This window comes from Piliocolobus tephrosceles, chromosome 1 (genome assembly GCF_002776525.5).
Source record: "Piliocolobus tephrosceles isolate RC106 chromosome 1, ASM277652v3, whole genome shotgun sequence".
Taxonomy (NCBI): domain Eukaryota; kingdom Metazoa; phylum Chordata; class Mammalia; order Primates; family Cercopithecidae; genus Piliocolobus; species Piliocolobus tephrosceles.
This window is the reverse complement of record NC_045434.1, coordinates 146042073-146065621: the sequence shown is the minus strand read 5'-3', so window position 1 is coordinate 146065621 and position 23549 is coordinate 146042073. Positions and strand designations below refer to the sequence as shown.

The 23549-nt window shown below is 37.6% G+C and overlaps 1 long non-coding RNA gene across 1 annotated transcript in view; it reads left to right on the top strand.

The window, feature by feature from the left end:
• Positions 1-21924, top strand: part of LOC111539629 — a 50022-nt gene extending 28098 nt beyond the window's left edge. Inside the window, exons 3-4 of the long non-coding RNA XR_002730738.1 lie at positions 11892-11994; positions 21792-21924. This is a non-coding gene — a long non-coding RNA (uncharacterized LOC111539629). The remainder of the gene's footprint in view (positions 1-11891; positions 11995-21791) is intronic.
• The last annotated feature ends 1625 nt before the right edge of the window (positions 21925-23549 follow it).

The following is a 23549-nucleotide window of genomic DNA, read 5'->3' as shown; positions in this document are numbered from 1 at the left end:
TGCTGCAGCTTTGTTGCTACCAGCCTGAGGTTAATGTTGATATGAGGAAGGGAGAGCAGAGTAAAAAAGAATCTGGCTCTTCAATGACCATGATAAGCCACTGAATCAGCTAACTGCTTCTAGACTTCTTTCTTTGTGAGATAATAAATTTCCCTATTGTTAACACCATTGGGTTTCTTTTATTGCCAGACAAATGGACCATAACTGATAAAGCTGTCTGCAGGGATTTGGAGCCTTGGTTGATTCGGTTGCTGAAATAGCTTTTCTAGTGCCACAACTTACAATAATGTGGGCTTTAACTATTCTATCAAAAATGAAAGCTGTATGAGACAGTTCAGTTGAAGATATGCCATTTTAGAGCAAGAATCAAAGCTAGTCTGTGTGATCTGGGGTGATCTAACAAACTTCAGTGTCACTTATTAAATTGGGTGGAAATTGCCTCTATTTCCCAGAAGTACTTTCAGGATAAATTCAATTATATAGTTTTAAAGTACTTTTAGAAGAAAGACATGTCATGAATTTGAATAATGATAGCCTTTTCTGACATGTCTTTATATCCATCTAAGAACAAAGGCTTCTAGCATTTCCTCTCTCCTGAGTCTATGGAGTAATCATGCTTGTATGCCATTGTAATTTCAGTGGTAGCAAAGAAAAAATTATTTAAGGATGTCATAGAGAAAATCACTATAGAGATGAACTTCTCAGGTCCATTCCCAACATACACAGACCAAATAGCCAGCCATAAGTGACACAGAAGTATACAGAATCTCAGAACTAGACTTTTGACACACCAGTGGAGTGCAGATTCTATAACATCATGAAGAAATGAACAGAATGTTTTTGAAGCAAGTTTAAAGACAAAATTAATATTCAGTTATTTTAAGAGGAGAAACATACTATGTTTGTAGATAGACTGATTCAAGCTGAAAAATGTTAAATTTTCATGAGCAAGAGAATGAATGAATACCATTGAATATTATGCAGCAGTGAAAATTAACAGACAGGATGTACCTACATTTACAACAATGAACCACACATGTATAACAATAAACAGAAGAAGTAAAGCATAGAAGAATGTATACAATATGTTCATATTAGTATAAAATATAATACCATGTAAATTGAGACTGTTCTTTAGGGATATTCCATTTATAGTGAGTATAAAGAAACTCATGATGATGATAATTAGTGCATTTAAAATATCTGTTACCTTTGAGTATTAGGAAAGGGAATGTGATCAGAGGGAGAAGCAAATGGGTACTTTACACTTTAAATTATACTGGAAATATTTTATTCTTTAAACTGAATAACAAATGCATGAATCTTCACTCTATTATTTTACAGTTTTATTGTTTGTGTGAAATTTTATAAGATGTGTCAATAAAACAAAATAAGTCTCTCAGTTTTACCCCTGATGGGACACACACTGGTACTGAAAATGTTCTCAGCTGTGTGAGAATGACAGTCTTACTTTTGACTTGGAAGATTCTAGGTTCACTGTTGACTGTCGTATTTTTCTAACCATATAAAGAGGGAAGCTCCTTGATACTTACATAAAAGAGCCGGACAAACATGTGAGCCTAACTAGAGTCTCTGGTTAGTTTATTATAATTGTTTTTCTTTTAATCCATGTTGAATGTACTATACTGTACTCTAGCAGGCAGGATTATATTACTCAGATACTCTTCCCCTTGCAAGGTAATTGTCATGGGTCTTTTTATGCATCAATGTGACTGGCTCAGAAGATGCCCAGATATCTGGTTAAACATTATTTATAAGTACGTCTATGAGAGTGATTCTAGAAGAGGTTAGAATTTGCATCGGTAGACTGAGGAAAGTAGATGGTTCTCCCCAGTGTGAGAGGGCATTATCCGACCTCCTGAGGACTCAAATGGAAGAAAAAGGTAGAGGAAGTTTCACTTTACTCTCAGCATCTGGCTGCCTAGGCTAAGACATCTGTCTTCTTTCTTCCTTACACAGGGACTTATACCATCAGAGTTCCTGGTTCTCAGGCCTTCAGACTCAAACCAGAGTTTACAACACTGGCTTTCCTGGGTCTCTACTTCTCAGCTTCTCCAATTATGTGATTCTCTCTCTCTATATATATATATATGTGTGTGTGTTTGTGTGTGTATGTTTATATATTTATTTGTAATCAATTCAATTAATATTTATCTTAATTATTTTCATTAATATAATTTATATATTTATTTTAATTACTTTTTATATTTTATATACATAAAATCTTCTGTTACTTTGACCCATTGTCCCACTGTCCTCTTGCAATAACTTTTCATCACACATCTCTCCTTCATGGCATTTACGGCACCTATATTTATATTTATTTGTGTAATTAATTGGTCAATGTCTGTTTTCCAGACAGATTGCAAACTCCAAAAAGGCAGACTATCCTGTTGTACTCCCTATTATATTCCCAGAGCTTAAAAAAGTGTTCAATGTATACTGGCTGAATTAATTGAATAAAATAAAATAGGAGCACATCATGTTTTTTTCTTCACCGTAGCCTACTGACATAAAGACTTTAAATTTTACCCGGTGACATACGAAAATGGGTTACTGTCTTCCTTCCCACCATGTCTTTCTGTTTCATTTTTCTTGATTATTCTTAACACTACTTGTCTATTTTATTTTAGATTTCTCAAACTAAAGCCCAACTTGGGATAGGTGATATCAGGAAACATGAGGAAGGCGATGAGAAGAGTAAGGCAGTAGAGAAGCCCAGCCAGGGAAGGAGACGGGAGCAAGATTCCGATATGAGGGAAGAGGCACTGCATGTCCATACACCCTCAGAAGACTGGCTGGTCTTCATTCTGTGGTATAACTAGAAGCGGAGAACTGAGTGCGGAGCTGGAAATTACGCATCTTAGAGGAAGGGCCAGTCAAATTAGTTGGCCATGAATACATTGCTCATGTAGATTCTGAAGACGCAGTGTGGCATAGTGGTTGAGATGCAGGCTGCAGAGTTAGACAGATGTGGTTCAGACCGATGTATGTTTGAGATCTGCTTCACCAGTGTACCTGTTGGGGAGCTTTGGGCTGTAATCAATAGAAAACCTAACCTAGATGAGCTTAAACAATAAGAAAATGTATTGACAGCTGGAAATTCAAGTTCCGGTAACCTTCAGGGTCAGCTTCATCCAGTGGCTCTTCTTTTTTTTTTTTTTTTTTGCCATACTTTCCTCCCTCAAAAAGTACATGTACTTTTCTCTGTCTGCTTTGTTCCCAGGCTGGCTCCTTCCTTGGTGATTGTGCATGCATGCCACCTTCCCAATATCAGCCTTTTTCCTCTTCTGGGAGATCCCAGATTTTTTTTTTCTTATGTAAAGACAATATATGTTCATTTTAAGAATTTGTAAAATAAAGAGAATAATATATGAAAATTAAAATTATCACTAATACTTCTCTTTTGAAAAATCTCTAATGAGCATATATATATATTTGACATATACTTGTGTATATCTTTAAGATATATCTGTGTATATGCATGTGTATAAATATCTCATCATGTATGTTAAAACAGTTTGGCTTTCATTTATATTCTGTTTGCCAGATTTAATCTTCTCTTATTAGACATTTTGTTACGTTTCAATAAACATGACATTACTTTTCCAGAAAGAAATTAATTTGGACTTTATATAGTTGTTTAGATCTAAATGACCGAGTTGTGCCTTTTATGCAAAGGTATTAAACCTAATTTCCTTGCAGCAGGGTTTCTGCTTAGTTGATAGTACTTGTTTTTACTTAGAACACTTAGGCGATTTGAAATTGAGCATTAGTCTTCTGGTTTTGCCTTGTGTTGTTTGATGTTGGATTTGAGAATAGTTTGCCTGGGGCCTTCTTAAACCCACATTGAAATAATTTCCTTGTCTGGTGATTTTTATGTCAGAAAAGTTCCGTGAACTTGTATCATATTTACTCCCTGGTGCAAGGTAACTGTGCTATCTGGGGCGTTCCTGTACACATACGTTTATGAACATAAAGATGGTAAATAGATTGTGGAAAATTCCCTTTATACATATAGAGGAGATGCTTTTTAACAATATATACATTCTAAGTCTAACACTGCCAAGAATATAAAACCCCAAATCCCTAGTCTGTGAAACTAGATTTGTGTGTGTGTGTGTGTGTTTATGTGTGTGTGTGTCAAGACACAGAGCTTGGTCCCCATCACCTGTGGGTAATTAGCTGGAACTGCGGGGTGCATCTGGCTATCCTTGTAGCTATCAGTCTGTGTTATGCAGAACCAATAATGGTTTCTCATTCTGGAAGCAAACCCCTGCTAATCTTGGTGAAATAGCAGTAGCACTCACAGCAGCTCTGCTTTGATTAAAAATTAATGGTGATGTGGGCACTGGGAATTAATTATGAGCTGTGAAATCTGTGTCTGATATGTTTAAGAAAAAAGAAAACTATGACTGCTCAAAATAGACTATTTTCAGTGCATTTTGGATGTTCCCTTTCTACCACAAAAAAGGTTTAATTGATTTCAATAACTCCTTTTTTTGCTCTTTTTATTAAAAAAATACACAGTTCTAAGTGCTTGTTTTGCTCTTCAATGATTAAAAAAAATCAAATAGTTCTTCCTTCCCAATAATTATTTCTACTAAAACTGGTAATACATTCTTAATTTTGCCGGCAATTTGGGTACAAGAATGTTTATATCTATTGCAAGCTTAGAACAATAGTAATGAAATCAGAAGAGATTTATTATTTGCTGCTGTTACTTGTTTAATATTTGTTTCTGTTAATTATTTGAATTACATGAAATACGTTTTGCATGAAGTCTTTCAGTATGAAGGAACAGATGCTTGGGAAGATAGAAAATAATCCTTTTGCTTTGGGAATGTTTTTTCTTATATTTTTTATGATTTGGAATTTGGTGCTTTTACCGAGGTATTCTAGATGCTTAATGAGGTCTGGTAAGGATGATATGACAGGCTTATAGGAAGTGCTAATTTTTACAAATGATTTCTTTCAGGATTTGCCCTCAAGATTTTACTACCCTACGTTTTAAAAGAAAAAGCTCAAAGTAAGGTACTTATGTCCTGAAATATCTGTAGGGCATGCTCTTTCCTTCCTTCTGCCCTCCCTCCCTGCTCCCTCACCTTTTCTTCCTTCTCATTCATTCATTCAATGATTTCTTCATCCCCCATTTTTTATTACCTTAGGTGTTCACTGCACTTGGTTCTCTCTGAGACATGAAGATAAAACAAAGCCCTAATGAGCCTTTATTTAATCCTTATCACAACCCTATGGGTTAAGGTTAAACTATCATTTCCATTTAAGAAATCAAGGCTTAGGAAGTTAAGTCCTTGGTTGCTCAAGGTCGCTGAGTTAGTAAATAATAGGTTAGGGTCTTTTTATTCTGTCTTTGCCTCCCTTGGAGCAAACCGTCTCCCTATGTGTCAGAGATGGCTCTAAACCCAGATCTGTGGGTTTCCAAAATGTAAGCTCATTACCGTACACCATTCTGCATTAACACATGAGATAGAAAAATGTGAGAACGATGAAGCATGATTTAAATAGACTCAAGTGAAATGTAGATGAATCCATGGATGATAAAATCTTCAGGAAGTTAATTTAAAAAGATACCATTTATTGTGCACTATTATGTCCAAGAAGTATTTACAGTAGTTATCACTCCTTTTTTTATTGTGTGTGTGGTTTTTTTTTTAAATTTTTTAAATTACACTTTAAGTTCTGGGATACATGTGCAGAACGTGCAGGTTTGTTACATAGGTCTACACGCGCCATGGTGGTTTGCTACAGCCATCAACCCATCGTCAACATTAGGTATTTCCCCTAATTCTATCCCTCCCCACAAGTCCCCCACCCTCCAACAGGCTCCTGTGTGATGTTCCTCTCCCTGTGTCCATGTGTTCTCATTGTTCACCTCCCACTTATAAGTGAGAACATGCGGTGTTTGGTTTTCTGTTTCTGTGTTAGTTAGCTGAGAATGATGGTTTCCAGCTTCATCCATGTCCCTCCAAAGGACATGAACATCCTTTTTAATGGCTGCATAGTATTCCATGGTATATATGTGCCACATTTTCTTTATCCAGTCTATCATTGATGGGCATTTTGGTTGGTTTCAAGTCTTTGCTATTGTGAATAGTGATGCAATAAACATATGTGTGCATGTGTCTTTATTGTAGAATGATTTATAATCCTTTGGTTGTATACCCAGTAATGGGATTGCTGGGTCAAATGGTGTTTCTGGTTCTAGATTCTTGAGAAATTGTCACACTGTCTTCTACAATAGTTGAACTAATTTACACTCCCGCCAACAGTGTAAAAGCATTTCTATTTCTCCACATCCTCTCCAGCATCTGTTGTTTCCTGAATTTTGAATGATCACCATTCTAACTGACATGAGATGGTATCTCACTGCGGTTTTGATTTGCATTTCTCTAACGATCAGTGATGATGAGCTTGTTTTCATATGTTTGTTGACTGCATAAATGTCTTCTTTTGAGAAGTTTCTGTTCATATCCTCTGCCCACTTTTTGATGGTGTTGTTTTTTTCTTGTAAATTTGCTTAAATTCTTTATAGATTCTAGATATTAGCCCTTTGTCAGATGGAGAGATTGCAAAAATTTTCTCCTATTCTGTAGGTTGCCTGTTCACTCTGATGATAGTTTCTTTTGCTGTGCAGGAACTCTTTAGTTTAATTACATCCCATTTGTGAACTTTGGGTTTTGTTGCCATTGCTTTTGGTGTTTTAGTCATGAAGTCTGCGCATGTCCAGAATGGTATTGCTTAGGTTTTATTTAGGGTTTTTACGGTTTTATGTCTTACATTTAAGTCTTTAATCCATCTTGAGTTAATTTTTGTATCAGGTGTAAGGAAGGGGTCCAGTTTCAGTTTTCTGCATATGGCTAGCCAGTTTTCCCAATACCATTTATTAAATAGGGAATCCTTTCCCCATTGCTTGTTTTTGTCAGGTTTGTCAAAGATCAGATGGTTGTAGATGTGTGGTGTTATTTCTGAGGCCTCTGTTCTGTTCCATTGGTCTATATATCTGTTTTGGTACCAGTGTTATGCTGTTTTGGTTACTATAGCCTTGTAGTATAGTTTGAAGTCAGGTAGCATGATGCCTCCAGCTTTGTGCTTTTTGCTTAGGATTGTCTTGACCATGCAGGCTCTTTCTTTGGTTCCATATGAAGTTTAAAGTAGTTTTTTCTAATTCTTTGAAGAAAGTCAATGCCCAAAGTAACTTATAGATTCAATGCTATCCCTATCAAGCTACCATTGTTATCACTAACTCTTGCTGAAATCCTATAAGGGTTGCCCCATCTACAGATGGAAAACTGTGGCTTACTTTAGAAAGATTATCTTGCTGAAGACCGTAGATGTAGTAAAAGTTTGGAGATTTAAAGCCAACTGTGCTTGATTTAGGTTCTTTTCATGACACCACATGATCTTTGGAGGAAGAAGTCATAGAGAGCCACTTGCTATGACAGAGAGGAATCAACTAGAAGTTTACATATTCTCTTACTGGGTGCTTAGCATATGCCAGGCTCTGTGCCAAGCACCTAAGCTACAGCAATTGTGGAGAGACAAATCCTTCCCTCAAAAACCTACTGTCTAGTTCTTCTGACACTGAAATCAAAGCTGCTTTTAGCCCACTGCCTATGAGAACATTTCTGACATAGCTATCTATTTTGACTAAAAATGGTGCATAATCAAGCCATATTTCTGAAAATGTTAATTAGGAAATCAGTTTTCTGTTTTCATTAAGGACAAGTGTCTTTGGTAAGGAGAGGAAAGAATAAAAGTTAATATTTGGTGAAACACTGGGCCACACGAACCATCACATTAACCACGGGAAGAAAGTCAGCTTTGGGGTTTTAACTGTTTAGAGGCCTCTTATTAAAAAAAAAAAAAAGTTATTTGAAGTTGCTATGGCTACATTTTATTCATAAAGGTAAAACAATTGAAAAAGTGGCCTAGAGAAATAATAATAAAGTCATGAGCCAACATTTGCCAGGTGCTCACTGCATGCTCAGCACCATACCACATGCCTACATGTGTCATTTAATGTAATCCTCATGACAACTCCAGCAGATAGCCTTATAATTCTCATTTTACTGAGCAGACTGAGGCACAGACAAGTACAGTTAATATGCCCAAGGTCAAACAGAATAATGGGAATTTGAACCTAGGTAGTTTATGATCCAGGTTGATTAAATTCATTTAACAATTGCTCATTTGTCCATTTATTTTGCTCATATAAACACAGTATAGCACTCATTTCACTTAATTCAACAGAGAGTTTTGCTTCAAGCCTTTTAAAGTGTCATAATTACTCATTGTTATCACAAAACATTTATTTAGCACCAACCACATGCCAGGCCTCATACCAGTGACCAGTATACACAGTGTTTGGCAAAAGCTAAGGTAATGTTTATCTTTTAGGTTTGTGTTTTATGTAAGTCCCTACAATGTTATATCTTCTCATAATCCTTCTGTAGAAAATTGCAGACTGGCTGCAGAATAGCAATGAGTTATTCTTTTCTATTCTTTTGTGTAAGACATAATTCAGGTTATAGAAAGGTCTGATTTCATAAACCTATGATTAGGCGAGGTAACATACAAACATGGAGATTCATTCAGGGTCTAGTTTTTACAGTTTTCTAAAGTCCATATGAGAACTCCAGTGTGTCTTCCTTTAAAAAATATATACCTTGTTTTCGCAAGATGATCTAGGGGGTAAGGTAAGATTGAGGTCACAGGAAACAAGGGTCCATGAAAATTCAGTGCAAGGCGTTAGTTATTGTGATTGTTGGCAGTCAGAGAGCGGTTAAGTGAGGACCATTGCAGCATCCTTCCTCCGGCAGCAGCAGGAGCTGGGTGGCGCTGAGCTGCCTGTTTCCAGGCCACTCGTTGTGGCTTTGATGTGCTGTGTCTGCACGTCATTCCCCAGTTCTGATCTCCAGCATTTCATTGTCAGCCACGGCCAGGGTAACCTGCTGCCTCTCACTTCCATCACACGGCCAGCCCCAGGGAGACTGTTTTTTAAAAAATAAGCCCGTCTTGCTTCTCTGCAGATGGAAAGTTTTACATGAGAAATAATCCAGCTGAGTGTTTGCTCCACAGTTTGAATAAGAATGAACTGGCTGGTGGCTTAGTAGGGATTCGGGTCAGGAATGTGTTCTGCTGTCAGAAGGGAAAGTTAATGGTGGAAATTTGTAAACTGCTGGTATGGTCTAATGGATTAGGAGTTGGTTCTAGAGTTACACACAGGTTCAAGTCCTGATGTTGCTCTTCACTAGCCACTCCTTGTGAGCCTCAGTTTTCCTTCCATGAAATTGAGGAAAAAGTTGATGCAAGAAGTGAAGAGAGAGAATGCAGGTACTGTGTTTAATGTATTGAAGGCAGGTACAGTGTTTAACGTATTGCCTGACACATGACAAGTGCTCAGTTAATGCTTTTTTTTTTTTTTTTTTTTTTTTTGTCATTTTGGTCTTTATCTTACAGTAAAGGGAAAGTGATCCAATGTTTTTAAATCTTCTGCAAAATCATGGTTACCAATGGCCTAGAAAATAATGAATAGTGTTAACTCCTTCATATCAATACCCTTTCCACTAATATTGTTTCTAGAAGAGCCAGCATGATTATGCTTTGATTTGCTAGCATGATTAAGCATATAACAGTGTTAACAGTCAACTAACTGATGACTTTATCAGGGAAGCCTTCATTCTTATTTTAAATTTCCTACCTTCTTTTCTTCTTTTTCTGAGACAGTATCTCACTCTATCACCCAGACTGGAGTGTAGTGGCAATTGAAGCTTACTGCAGCTTCAACCTCCTGGGCTCAAGCATCCTCCCATCTCAGCCTGGTACTTAGGCATGCACCACCATGCCTGGCTAATTTTTAAAAAATGTCTTGTAGAGACAGGGTCTCACTATGTTTCCCAGGCTGGTCTCAAACTCCAGGGCTCAAGCAATCCTCTTGCCTCAACCTCCCAAAGTGCTGGGATGATAGGCATGAGCCACTGCACCTGGACTCTCTTTGTAATTTTATCAGATTTACTTTAAATGCTTTGCGGTTTTAGTGTCAGAAACATATACATTCATACTTATTTTACTCTCTTGGTGTAATTTTCTTATATACAATCCCTCTTTAGCCCTAATAGTACTTTCTGATTAGGTTTTCTTTTGTCTGGAATTAATATTGAAGCATCAGTTTTCTTTTCTGTGCAATAGAATAAACTAGTGATACACATAACATGGATGAATCGCAAAAAACATTAAGCAGAGTGAAAGAAGCCAGACACAAAGATTACATGCAGTCTAAAAGCATTTTTTAAAAGACTCTTGAAAAAATAAATCTAATTTATAGTGACAGAAAGCAGGTCAGTGGTTACTTGGGGCCAAGCATGGGGTGGGGAAATTGACTGGGGAAGGGATGAAGGTAACCTTTCGTGGTGACACAAATGTTCTGTATCTTGATTGTGGTGGTAGTTACAAGAGTATGATCAAACAGTGCTCTTAAAATGGCTGTACTTTATTGTATATAAAGCATGTTTCAGTAAAGTTAAATAACAAAATTCTGATCTGATGATTTCTGTCTTTTTTACAACATGGGTTTATTTAGCCTTAATTATTAACAGCAATTGCATACTTCAAAGATTTCTAGATTGATAGTTATTTTCCCTCAACATTTAAAATACATTATTCTATTATCTACCTATTGTTGCTGAGAAGACAGTCAGTTCCTTTGTTAGTATGTCTTATTTTCTTCTCCCTGGAGCTTTGTTTACTTCTTGTTTTGGATGTTGTGCATTTTCAGTAAGATGTGTCTAGTTGTGTATTTGTATTTATTCTGCTTAAATTTTGCTGTGACTGATTACTAAATATAACAACGTTTTTCTTTAATTGTGGAAAGCTTTCAGCCACTATCTCTTTGGATATTGGTTCTCCATCCTCTCCATTCCTTCCTTTTGGAATTCCTATTAGATGTATGGATTAAACTCATATTTTAACTTTCTAGTATCTTAATATCCCTTAGATATTTTATGTTTTTAATATCTTTTTTATTTGTGCTGCACTTGTGCTAAAATAATTTCCTTAGGTCTATCTTATATTTCATTAATTCCTTGTCAGCTGTGTTGGGATTTCTATTTCAATGAGTATACTTTTTGTCACTACAATTTCAATTTCATACTTTTCAAATATGCCTGTGTGTTTTTAAATATTTTCTACCTTTAGCTCTTTGGACATGTTAATCATGTTTATTTCTAAATCTCTTTCATCTCTTCCATTATTCCAAGTCACGGTGTGCCAGTTCTGCCCTCTGCTGTATCTGTATCCTGTTTCCCTATGTGGTTTGTAATTTTTGATCACAAGTACATTTTCAACAAGGTTTGTGTACCATGGTACTCTCATGAGGCCTGAACTACAGAAGTGGTTTGGGGTTTGCCTCTGTCAGGTCCCTGGAGGTTTCATTGGCCCTAGATTAATTTTTATGTTAACGTCTGTGGTACATTGTGTTTCTGGAGAAGACCACAACAATAGACCCCCTCCCAATAGCTCTTTTGTAATGTTATCTTGCTACTCCTCCATCAAGAGGTGGAGTTTATGATCCCTTCCCCTGATTCTGAGCTGCCTGTGACTGACTTTGATTGATAGAATGTGACCGAAATGACACTGCATCACTTCCAAGACTGGCCTTATGAGACTCCCAACTTTTGCTTTCACTACTTGGAGAGCTCCCTCTTGGAGGCCAGTCATCATATTAAAAGCATAACTAACTAGAGACCACTATGTGGTGGAGAAGCCCATGCTGTCTACACATAGAGGGAAATGGCATATCAATGAATTAAACATGAAAGTGAAAATTTCTTGGCCCTTTCCATCTTACTCAGCCCATTGGAGCCACCAGCTAAAACCTGGGGAGTGAATGAGCCCAGTCCCGAGTGGAGCAGAAGACCCATCCAGTGAAGCCCGGCCTGAATTCCTGACTAACAGGTGATGAGCAAGTAGTTTGAATTCACCACCTAGCCTTGGGATTCCGATTCTTGTAGTCAATCCTTTTCCACTCATAGTGTAGGCAGTTGGAAACATGTCTTCTCATTTCATTAGTCTAGTGGGTGAAACTTTTCAAGTGTTTCACTGGGGCCCTTTCCAGTCAGATTAGTTTACTGCAATGACTAGAAATGCATCTTCACTCATTATGGCCTAGGTTAATTCTTGACCCCTCTGGCACAACTGTCTCTCATTATCATAAAGAAGCATAACATATACAACTATTCCCTCTCTCATGCCACCCCTCTTCTCAAAAACATGTAGCGGTTTCCAATTTTCTATGAAATAAAGCTCTTGTTTTTCAGTTCCAAATATTTTTATCTAATGAAAGGCCCACATTTCTTATTTATTTATTTATCTATTTATTTATTTATAAGAGATGGGTTCTCAACATGTTGCCCATCTGGTCTTGAACTCTTGGCCTCCAGTGATCCTCCCACCTTGGCCTCCTGAAGTGCTGGGATTACAGGTGTGAGCCATCGGATCCAGCAAAATCTCCACTTTTCTTATCTCACTGGTCTACATATCTGTTTCTCAGTCAACCTAAACTTTCTCTTCTTCCTCTACATACCCCCACTCCATATCCTCTCTCCATAATTTTACTCACGTCATTCTCTTTGCATGAGATATCCAATGCTCTGGTGTTCACATTTAGATCTAACCTATCTTTCAAACCCCACTAAATCACCTCCTCATCTATAAAGCCTTTTTTTGATAACCCAAGTTGTAATGTCTCCCTCCCTTGAAACCAAATATTTTTTACCTGTCAATGTCTTATGATTTCTACCTTCTCAGATTTTTAAAGCATTGTGGTTTAGAATAGAAATTGACAAATTACAGTTCAAATTACCAAGTCCAGCCCACTATCTGTTTAGGGGAAATAAAGTTTTATTGGAACACAGTCACACTCATTCATTAAGATATCGTCTGTGGTTACTTTTGCACTACACTGGCAGAGTTGATTCTTTGTAAGGGAGACCAGCAAAGCTTACAAGATTTACTCTCTGGCCTTTTACAGAAAAAAAGGTTGCTGATCTCTGATTTAGAGCATGAAAATTGGATTTTGCATTACACCTTTACTATAAGTTCTGGGATACGTGTGCAGAATGCGCAGGTTTGTTACATAGGTATGCATGTGCCATGGTGGTTTGCTGCACCTATCAATCCGTCATCTAGGTTTTAAGTTCTGCATGCAGGTATTTGTCCTGATGCTCTCCCTCTCCTTGCTTCCCATCCCGTGACAGGCCCCAGTGTGTGATGTTCCCCTCCCTGTGTCCGTGTGTTCTCGTTGTTCAACTCCCACTTATGATTGAGAACATGCAGTGTTTGGTTTTCTGTTCCTGTGTTAGTTTGCTGAGAATGATGGCTTCCAGCTTCATCTGTGTCCCTGCAAAGGACATGAACTCATTCTTTTTTATGGCTGCATAGTATTCCATGGTGAATATGTGCCACATTTGGTTTATCCAATCTAACATTGATGGGCATTTGGGATGGTTCCAAGTCTTTGCTATTGTAAATAGTGCTGCAATAAACATATGTGTTCATGTGTTTTTATAGTAGAATGATTTATAATCCTTTGGGTATATACTCAGTAATGTTACCCCTTAATATTTACCAGCTGTATGATTCACAGCTTGCTGTGAAGGCCAAGTGACAGACTATGAATGTACTCTTTTGGAATCTATGAAGTATAAATGTAGAGTGTTACTGTTTCTATTACTTTTGCCTGAACTCAAAGTATGTTACGGTTTGCCTCTGAGTAAACAGTTCGTATAAGGAAATGGAAATAAAGTAGAAACAGGGTGGTGTCAATGAGATACCAACTTATTCCTGCAAGAATAACCATTATCAAAAAATAAAAATAGATGTTGACAGGGACGTGATGAAAAGGAAATGCTTTTACACTGCTGTGGGAATGTAAACTAGTACAACCACAGTGGAAAACAGTGTGGGGATTCCTTAAAGAACTGCAAGTAGAACTACCATTTGATCCAGCAATCCCACCACTGGGTAATTACCCAGAGGAAAATAAGTCATTATACAAAAAAGATACTTGCACACGCATGTTTATAGCAGCACAATTTGCAGTTGCAAAGATATGGAACCAGCCCAAATGCCCATCAGTCAATGAGAGGATAAAGAAATTGTGATTTATACACACACACACACACACACATATATGTATACACACACACACATAACATAGAATACTACTCAGCCATAAAAAATACTAAAATAAGGGCATTCGCGGCAACTTGGACTAGAATTGGAGACCATTATTCTAAGTGAAGTAACTCAAGAATGGAAAATCAAACATCATATGTTTTCACTCACAAGTTGGAGCTAAGCCATGAGGATGTAAAGGCATGCGAATGATACAATGGACTTTGGGGACTTGGGGAAAAGGGTGAGATGGAGTAAGGATAAAAGACTACACCTTGGGTACAGTGTACACTGCTTGGGTGATGGGTGCACCAAAATCTCAGAAATCACCACTAAGGAACTTATTCATGTGACCAAACACCACCTGTTCCCCCCAAAACCTATAGAAATAAAAAAGAAAAAGAAACACGGTGGTGCTATGCTCGGTATTATTGCATTCTTTCTATAGCAGTGTGTAGATATGTGTGCATAAGCAACCTGATCTAGATAGGAGATTCAGTAAGTGGAGACCTATATTAAACTTAGAGAAACACAGAAAAATTTTCCTTTGTAAGCTCTGATGTGGAACAATGTGACTGTAGAATAGACACAGGTTAATGTGTACCAGCACATCTTTGGTACACATCTTTGCTGTGTAAAATGTCCACCTGAAGATGAGATTTCAAAAGTGAAAAAGTTGACATTGTCCTTTCTATCTTGAAACAATCTCTCAGCTTTTGTGTTTCTGTAGAGGCAGATTTTGAACATGGAATGTCAAAGATGATTTCTCAGTGTGGATAAAACAAATGAGATGCCATTGTTAAAAACAAAAAATGAGGCCAACTCCACACTGACAGCTCAGAGATGGTTACGAAAGCCCTGTTGCTAACCAAATCCCACAGCCAGTGGTAGTTTAAAAGAAGTAATGTATGTCCCATCAGGAAATTTTGCTTCTACATCTCTTCTGGGATGTTATTAAATTTTCTTCTAGGAAGGAGACCAGTAAGCTACAAATTGTTTTCTCTACTGTTTGTGCAGTGAAAACAGTGGGTGGGAGGGGAGTGTTTAAGGAGTCTGGCATTCTGTGGGGCATCAGGGCCTCTTTAATTAGAGGGAAGCTGTCAGGGAAGATGGACAGTGTTCCCTTTGTTAGGGCAACACAGTGTCATTCAAAATCATATTTGTTTTTAAACTCAGTGTATTTGCACACAACCACAATGAGATACACAGTTTAGATGATGCATGAGCATCCTGACAGGAGATGTTTGCTTTCAAAAATAAAACAAATAGTGACACAGGCTTTTGAAAACCAAGGGTTGCAATGAGGGTACTCTAAAAAGTTCACTCTAACTTTGAAATGTGCTGGTAAATGGGTTATATCAGCTTGAGGGGAACTATAACACACATGGGTACTTTGAATATGAAAATGGAATAAAAACTGTTCTGACAGTAGAAGTAAATTTTACAACACTGAATCCTTTTTTGCTTTTTTTCTTTCTTAGGCATCTTCAATTCGAAGTAAACTCATACAACAATAAAATGATATAAACTGTTAAAACTTTTCAATTTCTAGGACTTGCATTAACTTGGGCAAGATTAAGAGGAGAGAGTAGTGTCTGCATAACTTAGTGGTGATATTCACATCATCCAATAAATTTTATTTTCTAGAACAAATTGCCTATTATGGCTAATCAATAGTGTACTGATACCTTAATGAAGCATTTCCTTTAAGAGAAGTGACCTAGGGTGGAACCTGTTGTTGACATTTGACCCAGGTCACTGTGTATATAAAATGCCCTGTGTTGTGCTTATTTTTTAATATTGTTTTATTATATGCACTGCTGGATTACCCAGTAGGCAAGCCACACATTCCAAAAGTATCAATAAAATAGGGGCATGAAAAAAGAAACAACTAGAGATGGTCAAGAAATTGATATATAAGCATCAAAGTAATTTTCATGAAAGACAAAAACCAGACTATATTGGACTTTGTTACAGCTGCTACAGTCAGGCACCACATAATGATGTTTTGATCAGTGATGGGCCACATGTACAACAGTGGCTCCCTAAGATTATAATGGAGCTGCACTGCATAGGTGTATCATTTTTCCTTTATACCATATTTTTACTGTAACTTTTCTATGTTTAGATACACAAATACTTACAATTGTGTTACAACTGCTTACAGTATTTGATAGAGTAGCATTCTGTAGAGGTTTGTGACTAGGAGCAGTAAGCTGTACTATAAGCCTAGATGTGTAGTGGGCTATACCATCTATGTTTGTGCAAGTATACTTTATGATGTTTGCACAATCACGAAATTGCCTAATGATGAATTTCTCAGAACATATCCCTGTTGGTAATGACTATATGAATTTTAGCAAGGTTTCTATGTTAAATTATACATTGGGGGAGGGAACACCACAAAATTTTCAATGCTTAGGTCTTTAAAAGTCATAATCAGGCCTGATTACATGTCACATCATAATTTTGTTGGATCATAGTAGGCTTTTTAGAGAAAATCAAAGAAAGAAAAGACATAGCCGCATAGGCTCCACGAGGAGCCTACACGAGCATGATAAATATACCCAGGAAACAATTAGAGACCTAATCAGTGTATAATGTAGTTATAATTGTGTTTGTTTGATGTTTTATTTCATTTAACTATGTTGTTAACTCTCATGTTGAGAGAGTACTTTATTAAATTGTTAAATACCCATTTGTTTGAAATATGGGTAATTTGCAGTTACTGATTACATGTCCTGAGACATGACCCACCACACTGCAGGTACATGATCAGAGACTCTCTCTCCAGAGTTGAAGTTTGCCTGGCTATAGCCCAATAGACTAATGACTGTGGAAGTGAGCTACATGGAACTCAACTCTGGAGCCTTCAAATAATTGGATTTTTACCTCTGGTACTATTTTTTTCTGTTTAAAAAAGAAGTAATGCCATGACAATAACCCAGAGAAATGTTTTTAAAGTGGGTTCCTAATTGTGGTTCTGAAGCAGTATATATTAAGCCCGATTTCCTGGCCCACTTCCAGCTACAATTCTGCTTAGTGAAAACTATTATTGCTAAGGATGATGCTGGAAAACCCCAACTTTTAAAGAAGTATTACTTTTGTTTGCAATATTGAAATAAAGTAGGCAAACAGATTCAGAAACATTTTTTACCCATAAGAATTGAGGCAGAAATGTTCTATGCAACTCTAATTCATTTTACTGAAGCCACAGTTTTATTTATTCGGCTCTACTTCTATCATTGAGGTAATTAAGTTTCATTGTGTCTGGTCTGACATCTTTCTTAGAATATCCAAGGATGGCAGCATTTCAAAATAGGCCTACTAAAGACATTCATCCACAAAGCCATATATGTGCCCAAAAAGTGTTTTCTGAGGGGGCAATCTCTATTCCCTCTTTGGAAAATTTCATTGAGTTGAAATAACCCTGAGGCCGAATTGCTGGTCTAAGGAATAATTATAAAGTGTGTGGAGAGAAACCAACATCTGGTGAGGACCTACTATTTGCCTATTGTTTTATCTATACTACTTCATTTAATTCGGTAAACCAAAAAGTATCTGAGACATGTGTCAATCAATTTAGAACTTTATTTTGCCAAGGCTAAGGACATGCCCATGACATAGCCTCAGGAGGTCCTGATGACATGTGCCCAGGGTGGTTGAGCTACAGCTTGATTTTACACATTTTAGGGAGACATAAGAAATCAATCAGGACATGTAAGATATAAATTGATTAAGTCCGGAAAGGTGGGACAACTCAAAAGAGGGCTGTGGGCTCCAGGTCACAGATCAATTCAAAGATTTTCCAAATGGCCAACCGGTTAAAAGAGTTCATCTAAAGATCTGGAATCCATAGAAAGAAGTGTCTGGGTTAAGATAAGGGGTTGTGGAGACCCAGGTTCTTATTATATAGATAAAGCTTCCTGGTAACAGGCTTCAGAGAAAATAGATTGTGTAAATGTTTCTTATCAGACTTAAAAAGGTGCCAGACTCTTAATTAATTCTCTCCTGGATAAAGGAAAAGACCTGGAAAGGGAAAGGAGTTCTCTACAGAATGTAGACTTTCCCCATAAGAGACAGCTTTGCAGGGCATTTCAAAATATGCCAAAGAGGCGGGGCACGGTGGCTCACGCCTGTAGTCCCAGCACTTTGGGAGGCTGAGGTGGGCAGATCATCTGAGGTCAGGAGTTCTAGACTGAGCAACATGGTGGAACCCTGTCTCTACTAAAGATACAAAATTTAGCTGGGTATGGAGGTGCATGCCTGTAGTTCCAGCTACTCAGGAGGTTGAGGCAGAAGAATCACTTGAACCTGGGAGGTAGGGGTTGCAGTGAGCCTAGATTGAGCCATTGCACTCCAGCCTGGGTGACAGAGCGAGACTCTGTCTCAAGAACAAACAAACAAACAAACAAACAAAATATGTCAAAGAAATGTATTTTAGGGTAAAATACTTGGACTTCTTTCAAGGTCTTCTATCTGTCATGTGATGCTGTATTAGAGTCAGGCTGGAATTTACTGTTATTGCTACAAAACGTCTTAAGATCTCTGTTTTGGTGTTAATGCTGGTCAGCTATGCCTGGATCCCAAAGGGAGAGGGGTATAATGAGGCATGTCCAGCTCCCTCTTCCCATCATGGCTTGCACTAGTTTTTCAGGTTAATTAAGAAAGCCTTTGGCTAAGAGGAGGGGTGTATTCAATTGGTTGGGGGTTGGGGGGGTTAGAATTTCATTTTAGGCTTACACTCCTCACAAAAAAAACACTTCTAGGGATATTTGCATTCTTATAATCTTCATTTTTCAGATAAGAAAGCTTCAGCTGTATTTTTGCCAAAAATATTTAACCTGCATCGAATCATGAAGAAATAATCAGGCAAATCAAATTTGAGGAACATTCTGCAAAACAACTTTTCAAAACGACTGTTAAAAACAACTCTTCAACACTGTCAATGTCTTGAAAGACAAAATAGGAGAACTATTCTAGATTAAAGGAGATGAAAGACAAATGGTGAATCAAAAGCAATACGTGATCCCTGCTGCCTTCCTGACTGAAATCAACGATAGGGAACATTGTTGCTACAAAAGGGAATATTAAAATATGGTCTTAAATGTGATAATGATGGTGTAGTTATGTAAATGAATATTCTTGATATTATAAGAGACATGCTAAAGTCTTTAAAAGTGAAGCGTCTTAATGTCTGCAACTTACTATCAAATGTTGCAGGGGTGTGTGTGTGTATGCACACACATGGGGAGAGAAAGAAAGAGAGATAGAGGGGAAAAGTAAATGTGGCAAAATGTTAACAAATGTTGAATTAGCTAGGAACAGTGATTTGAGCCTGTAGTCCCACCTACTCAGGAGGCTGAGGTGGGAGAACTGCTTGAGCCCAGGAGTTCGAGGCTCAAGTGAACTATAATTGTGTCACTGAACTTCAGCCTGGGCAACATAGAAGGACTATCTCTTAAAAAAAAAAAAAAAAAAGGGTAAAACAAATTGATGAATCTCTGTAATGTGCATATAGGGTGTTCTTTGTATTATTCAATTTTTCTTCAGGCTTGAAATTTCTCCAAATAAAAAGTTGGGGAAATTTGAAAGGATGCTGAGTTGCAGAGAGGTAAAATAATGATAGCAAAGTTGAGATTTAAACCAAGGTGTTTCTGCTTTAGCTTTGGTCTCAACTCCCTGCACACAAGTTACCTCTCATCTGGCTGGAAAAATGAGAGGTCACTCTTGAAAAATTGGCTCACAATACAAAGAAGTATATCCCAACTCACAAATGAGTCAGAGTTACAGACTGTAAGAGTTTGGAAGAGGAGTTCATGCTGCCGTGCCCTAAGGCCAGGAACTGTATCTCTTTCTTCAGGGCTCCTTGTCCAGGTTCTTGCATACAGTCGGCACTCAAATAAATTCATTGAATAAGTACTTCCTGTTAGTATTGGCCATTCTATGGATTGTGACTTTTGAATTAGACACTTAAAGATGAGCTGGATTTTGATTACTGAAAAGAAGGGAAGACTATCAAGGTAAATAAATGGCATGTGAAAAACAATGCAGGGCAGGGAAGACAAGTGGGGAATGAGGGGTGGGGGAAAAGCTGGATAAACTGATGAAATTATTTAATAGCTTATCCTTAGGTCTCATCACTTGCATAGACTTGATGAGATATTATTTTGTGTTTGTGTTTTTCCTCTTCAACATATTGTTCTTACTGCTTCCCCTGCCCCACACCCATTTTGGATTAGGAGAAGGAATATTGCTTATTTTGAGGGTCAGCCTGGGTTTTAGCCTTAAACATGCCAAAGAAAAATATCTGGGCACATTCACGCTGAGGAGCAGAGCTAGAAGAAAGCTTTTCAGGATGCCAAGAGTGTTTCATTTGACAGCACGTATTCGCTTTTATTCAAGACGAACCCCTATCTAAATCTCATTATTTTGCTATTTCTCATCCATGAAGAAGCCACTTGAGGTGCCCAAAGAACCCTAGCATGCCAACTGTTAGCATGGCTGGTGAGTGAGGTCTCTAGCACTATGTACCCTGCAGAAATGTCATCTCAGATGCATCATTTTGCTAAGTAAGTGCCCCTGCTCAGTGCCAACACTGGTTTGTCTTCTGAATGGGCATGCTTCCTAGAAATTACCCTTTAGCTGACCCCACAGCACAACACACATTACGTGTTTAGTGATGTCACTCCCATTCCCTGGTTGCAGACAAGAGGCGCCAGAGAAGAGCAGGAAGCTTAGCACTGAGGGAAATAGAAAGTGTTTATTTTATGTCTCTCATCAGAGGCTCAATGCCAGACACACACATTTCAGGGCTCAGCACACTGAACATGCAGACATACATGGAATCCTCAGTGAGAGTATGGAGAATACAAGTGGAATGCGGGACCACAAAGAGATGGGAAGATCAGAGTTATGTGTAATAAAAGAGCTTTAATACGTTGCAAGAAAAATTTCGGGTTTCAGGTAAAGGAGGATTTTGAAAAGATTAGAATTATTGGAGCTGGGGAATTCTATAGAATGTCGTGAAATTCCCTCTTTAAATACTATGGATTCCTTTCTGAGATACACTGAATTTGTACTATCTTGTCTGAAACAGAGGGTTAATTCAGAAGTCTACTTGAGACACTATTAACTTTTTTTTTTTTTTTTTTTTTTTTTTTTTTTGAGATGGAAGTCTTGCTCTGTCCCCCAGGCTACAGTGCAGTGGCGTGATTTCGGCTCACTGCAAGCTCTGCCTCCCGGGTTCACACCATTCTCCTGCCTCAGCCTCCCTAGTAGCTGGGACTACAGGTGCTCACCACCACGCCCAGCTAATTTTTGTTTTTGTAGTAGAGACGGGGTTTCACCATGTTGGCCAGGATGGTCTCGATCTCCTGACCTTGCGATCTGCCCGCCTCCACCTCCCAAAGTGCTGGGATTACAGGCGTGAGCCACCGCGCCCGGCCAACACTATTAACTTTTATGCAGTAGCCAGATATGCATGACTGCTTCATATCATTAAAGAACAGAGCAGTTTTGCCAAAAAAAAAAAAAAAAAGGTACTGCTATATTAACTTTCTTTGGTTTTTCCCTAGGCTTAACAAGTGGACTTTTGGGTTTGCTGAAGAAGAAAAAGAAGGAGAAGGAGAGGAAGAAGAGAAGTGTAATTAACAAGAAAAAAACTTATTTGGGGGCTATGAACACCTTGAATATTTAACAGAATATCAGCTACTCATCTATAACTCATCTGTAACCATTCTCTACATGGCTAAACTTTTAGTAATAATGTAAGTATTTTCTGGCCAAGAGAAAGATTGTGTGTGTGTGTGTGTGTGTGTGTGTGTGTATAACAGAAGAAAATGGAAAGAAAATAAAATAAAGGATATTTTAGAGTCAGTGAGTAAATATTTACTTTTAGAGCACAGCAGGTTTTAATGGAATATGATGTCTAGGACTGGAGGAGAAATAACAAATATACTTACTTATAATTACTTATTATTTTTACAAACTCTACTTACTAAAAATTATTTGAGACAGCTCACATTTATCCAACAAACAGTGTCGAATGCCTCATATATCCTTTGCCTAAATTCGTTGAGAGTAGGTACACAGCACCACAGGAGTCAGAATTCATAATGGCATGTACAAGGAAAGTGATCACTGGTAGGAGGCAATTCTCTATGGACTTCCTAAGTTTCTGTATGTCTTGGGATAAGAGCTAGAGAATGCCTTTGTTATAGATTATCTTTTCAAGGATATTTGCATTATTGACTAGCCTTGGGGGAGAAAAAGGGAGAGACAGAAAGACAGAAAGAATATTTCCCTCAAGAGCAGTGCACTAGCATGCTTACTGCCTATTATAAAGTATTTGAGTTCCCTAAGCTCAGGATTTTTTTCTTTTAAACAAAACCCACCGTGGCTTGGTTTTCTTCAAGTTACCATATGGGAACTGGGGCTTGGGGAATGGGTGCAATTGCTGTAACAAGTAGTCCCATAACTGTAAGTAATAAACAGTTCTACATCTCTGGCCCAGGGGTCCTGTACCTTTATCCAACAGCCATAAAAATGTGTAAATAATTTCTTAGTTTGCATGTGGGGTAAATTTTCAGACCCTTCACAAATTTTGGTATTTGCTTTGAGTATTTGCATTTTATTCAGACAAATACTTGAGCCAAACTAGTACTTTCTCAAAGAAAAATATACCTTATCGTATTTAATTTTCTTGTTAAATTTAAACTCAAAAACCTCCCCAGGGGAAAATGAGTAAAGGATGTTGTAAAAGAAAGAAGGGTCAAAATGGAGTGATAAGAGTACCAAAAATAGACTGGGTGCAGTGGCCCACGCCTGTAATCTGAGCACTTTGGGAGACCAAGGTGGAAGAGTTGCTTGAGGCCAGGAGTTCAAGACCAGCATAAGCAACATAGCAAGACCCCATCTCTATTAAAAAAGAAAGAAAGTAAGGAAACAGACAAACAAAAAATACCAAAAATAATGAAAAACAAAAAAACAGGTCAAAGAAAAGTAGTGCATAGGCATTAAACTTTTAAAAATGTGTTCGGACAAATGTTGTTTACAAATATTTTAGATTCATCCCATGGTTATGCTAATAGACATACTTTTGCTGAAAATATGGACAAGGGCTAGTTTATAGGGAGAGAGGTGGTTGGCTATTCTTTGCCAATTTTTAAATGGCAAAGTTTTATTACCATTAAAGAATGGAAACAGACCGCTGTGAATAACTCATTTAAAATGTAAGCTGATGAAAGAATGAGATAGACATTTTTCTAGTGTTCAAATTATGCAGTGCTTGTCCTAAATACTGCTGAATTCACCATTTGGAAGGGAAAACTAAT